This window comes from Oreochromis niloticus, linkage group LG9 (assembly GCF_001858045.2).
Source record: "Oreochromis niloticus isolate F11D_XX linkage group LG9, O_niloticus_UMD_NMBU, whole genome shotgun sequence".
NCBI lineage: Eukaryota > Metazoa > Chordata > Actinopteri > Cichliformes > Cichlidae > Oreochromis > Oreochromis niloticus.
The window spans coordinates 31874454-31879204 of NC_031974.2; the positions used below are offsets into that span (position 1 = coordinate 31874454).

General features: G+C 38.6%; 1 long non-coding RNA gene across 1 annotated transcript; it reads left to right on the top strand.

Annotated features, from left to right (window-relative positions):
- The first annotated feature begins 337 nt into the window (after positions 1-337).
- Positions 338-1359, top strand: LOC112847877 (uncharacterized). The gene is made up of 2 exons (XR_003221714.1): positions 338-660; positions 1322-1359. It is a non-coding gene; the product is annotated as an uncharacterized LOC112847877 (long non-coding RNA).
- Positions 1360-4751: the final 3392 nt, after the last annotated feature.

Genomic DNA, 4751 nt, shown 5'->3' on the forward strand with positions numbered 1-4751 from the left:
GCAAAATCCAAAACACTTGCAAAATCCAAAACACTTGCAAACTCCAAAACACATGCAAACTCCAAAACACTTGCAAAATCCAAAACACTTGCAAAATCCAAAACACTTGCAAACTCCAAAACACATGCAAACTCCACAACACTTGCAAACTCCAAAACACTTGCAAACTCCAAAACACTTGCAAAATCCAAAACACTTGCAAACTCCAAAACACTTGCAAAATCCAAAACACTTGCAAAATCCAAAACACTTGCAAACTCCAAAACACATGCAAACTCCAAAACACTTGCAAATTCCAAAACACAACGGAAGTGCTCCAGGACGCTAGGGGCAGTGTTGAGCTTTTGTTACCTAGTAACTACACAAGCCAGGAAGTACCAATGACCGGATTTGGGCTCTATCCCAATTCAGGGTCTGCAGCCTTAAAGGCCACATTTTAAGGACGATTATGTCACAGCGACACGACGAAGGCTGTCCCAATTCAAAGGCTGCTCGAAATGCGGCCCTCAAATGCGTCCTTAATTTCCCTGAATTTTAAGGATGGGTCGGTGTAGCCTTCATGGCCCAACATATCCCAGATTTCATAGCGCGGCCGTGGTGTGGATAATTTTGCCGAAAAAAACGGCGGAAGCGGAGCCGCCAAAGAGTAAACTTTCAGAAGTAAGTACTGAATATTATGTCACTTATTTATGCGCAAATGTTTTTATAATGAAGAACATTAAAACATTACTGTTGGCCACATGTCAGCAAAGTTAAGTGACATTAGCGATGTTTGTACTAACTTGGTTTTAAAGCCTTTACTTCAAAATATATGCCGTTCAATAGTTGACTTTAATCTTACAGAGAATGTGATGATTTTATGGATAATTAAAGTCAGTCATATATCCACAAACACAACAAGCTGAAAGTCAGTGATGCTGCTCGGTTTGCAGTCCTGAATATGACGGCACAAGCAGGATTCACTGCACTGTTAATGTTAGCTATGTTATATTGCTGCCTCTGTTCGGTGGTGTCGAGCCAAACGGACTTTAACGTGTGTTTGAACGAGCTGACGGTTCACTCGTTAAGCTGAAAGAAAGATGCTTTAATCACAGGAGTCACACATGTGTCCACTGGACCATCTGGAACTCTTCTTGTTTAGCACTCGTAATAACACAAACACTAAATCCTCCTTCTCTTGTGCTGTTTTGTAGCAGTGTGTACACCTGAGACTGTCACCTGTCTGTCTGTCCTGCACTCTCTCTCTGTTTCTTTCTCTCTGATTGTGGAATAAAAGTATGAACATGTATTTATAAGTTACACTTGTGTTTGAATCCTGCAGCTTATCACACATTTGATTTCCATGTGTGACAACTGCAAGTGTCCAGAGTGAGGACAGACTGAGGGACCCACTGCTGCACATCATCTGTGAGGCTTTGCACCCCTGATGATCCACCAGGACAAACTCAGCAGTGTGTGAGGAAGAGGAGGAGGAAGAGCCAGCAGCAGCTGACAGATGGAGAGAATAGACAGACTGTTCCCTGTTTGTGAAGGACTGCTAGGAAAGTTTAACATAACTAATTGTCTGTCCTGAATCAGTCTTATTAGGTAATGTTCAAATAATGTTATCATCCCAGTGTTTTCAGTGTGGGAGAAAGTACTCAGGGCCTTCAAGTTACACACTATGAAAGGCAGCAACAAGTTTAATATTCAGAAACCTAAAGTATGTATCAGCAGCAGAATGGAGCTAAAAATAAATGTTTGTTTCAGTTCTATGAAGCTTTGAGTATTTTGGATTAGTAGCACTGCTGTGTTTGTTGCATCATATTGCTGTAACTGTTTATATGCTTTATATATTCTGAGCTAAGTTGATCTATAGTGTTACATCATATTCTATAAGGATGTTATGTGTTTGTATACTTTCTGCCCAGTTTGACCCATTTAGCAGAAGTCAGCCTGTTTAAGGCTCTGATATCTATTCTGTATGACTTAAAGCAGTTATGACATGCTCTGATTTTCTCACCCAATAAAGGAATATTTAATATATCAGTCTACTCTTCATTTTATCAGAAAGTTATCACAGTTTGTACATTTTCTTTTTATAAATATATGTAAGCAATGAGCCAAATTTAGCAATGCCAACATACTGAAGGAACAACATTTGTCTCTTATATATGATACACCTATATATACACTGTCAAAGATACTTCTCTTTGAGTGAAGATTTAAGGTGATAAGACATAGATAACTGCAACTTGAATCTGTACTGAGGCTCAGTATTTGACACAGAGTTCATGTTCACTGCTGTAATAGCTAATAATGATTAATATAATATTGGCCATATTATATTTACATTACCAAAGTGATATGACTTTAGTCTCATGAACAACATTAGCTAATTGTTATTTACTAACTAATCTTAAATGACTGTTCATTACAGAAATGAAGCCCAAAAATCATGTTTTACAGTCCTGTGGTCTCAGCCTCAGATACTTATCAAATCACACAAAGCTCTTGTAGAAACAAACAAACAAATGAACAAAATATGTTCTCCATTTCTGTCAAACAAAGTTGTATGACACGTTTCCAGCGGTTAGTATCATGGTTGCTAGGCAACCTGGGAAGCGCGACGGAGACTAGACCGTCCCATACAGACAAACTTGCCGTTTATTTTGCAAATTGAGCTCAACACTGCCCCTAGCGTCCTGGAGCACTTCCGTTGTGATTTGGAGTTTGCATGTGTTTTGGAGTTTGCATGTGTTTTGGATTTTGCAAGTGTTTTGGAGTTTGCAAGTGTTTTGGAGTTTGCAAGTGTTTTGGATTTTGCAAGTGTTTTGGAGTTTGCAAGTGTTTTGGATTTTGCAAGTGTTTTGGAGTTTGCAAGTGTTTTGGATTTTGCAAGTGTTTTGGAGTTTGCATGTGTTTTGGAGTTTGTACGTGCTTTGTCTCTAGGGGCCACCGTAGGTAAATGGTAAATGGACTGATTCTTATATAGCGCCTTTCTACTCTCCCGGAGTACTCAAAGCGCATGCCACATTCACCCAATCACACCCATTCTCACAAGCACTTTCTCTAAACTGAGTGCTTTCTAACTACATTCACACACATTCACACTCTGATGGATGCATCGGAGAGCAACTTGGGTTTAGTATCTTGCCAAAGGATACTTGACATGCAGACTGGAGGAGCCAGGGATCAAACCACCAACCTTCCGATCAGTAGGTGACCTGCTCTACCTCAGGAATTACAGCCACTGGATGGCTTTGTAATCCTCTTTTATAAATCACCCATAAAACTAATCACACTTATGACTACAATTTGGGGATTGCACCCACACACTTTTTTGGCCCTTTTAGTAAACTTGGCCAATAGTGGAACTCGTGCTGTTTACACTGATGTTTATTTTGACTGGTACCCTCCAACAATCAGCAATTCTATCCTTGCTGCCCTGTCATACATAATGTTTTTGCATAATTCTGTGTTTAATAAAGTGTAATAATGAGAAATGATACAGGGAAAAAGCACTGAACACGCTTAATGAAATGTATTTAATACTTAGTACAAAAGCCTTTGTTGGTCAAGATGCCTCCGGTATGGAGAAACTACACACATGCACTGCTTAGGTGTGATTTTGGCCCATCTTTATCATCCTGGTAGATAGTAGCAGATTTCTATCAAGAATGTCTTGGTACATTTTCCATTCATCCTTCCTTCAGTTTTATGAAGCATACCAGTGCTGTATGCTGATGGTGCCTCACTTCCAGATTATGGCCCCAACAGTGCTCACTAGAACCGTAAGTAGTTTTGAAACTCTCCTACAACCAATGGCATCAGTATATTTTGCAACAATAAGGTTGCTAAGGTCTTGAGAGAGCTCACTGGTTTTACCCATCATGAGATGTTTCTTGTGTGAAATCTTGGTAATGAGACACACGTTTATAGGCCATCAGTTGGGACTGAACCAGCTGATATTAATTTGCACTTAGTGGCAGGTTTGCTTTCTAATTACTGACAGATTTAGTGTCATGACTTTCCATGCCCTTTGCGCCTCCCTTTCTTCAGGTGTTCAACACTTTTCCCCTGTGACATTTGTCATTATTACACATATGGTTTGATCTCTTTTCATGTGTGGACTGGATGGGTTGTTACCAACATCTGGTCAGAATTTCATGTTAATAGCACCTTTGAAAAAGTGATGTCACCTTTACCAGTATGGTGGTATCACCTTTATCAGTACCATGCTTTCTTTTTAATCTCCCAGTTTCCAGCTACAGTTTCCTGCCACAGCTCTTGCTAAAGAGTCTTGCCGTGTCTTTAACTACTGAGCAAACAGAGCCCCATAGGTTTGACCCTAAAACCTGTTATGCAGCCAAATGCTGATGCTTTTGGTCACTGACAGGTGTCTGAGATTGAGCTTTAAGTTTTGGTTCCTGCCTTTATGGGTCTGTTTACAGCTTCTACAAAGATAGTGCATTGGTAACATCCCGCAACTTGAACAATTTAATTCGGCAAGGCTTTCTATTTTTTTTTAACTTTTTTTTTTTTAATTATTGATCGTTCAATGATTTATGGTTAGGCAGAATACTAGATTCTTCTTCTGGGAATATTTCTTTAAAATATTTTTTTTTCTTTAATCCTCGGCTAAGGTACATATTATTATTTTATTTTTATTTATTTATTGTTTATTATTTTAATTATTATTTTTATTTTATTTACTTTAAAAATTACTTTAATATATATATATTTTTTGTTTACTTCTCAGCTAAGGTATA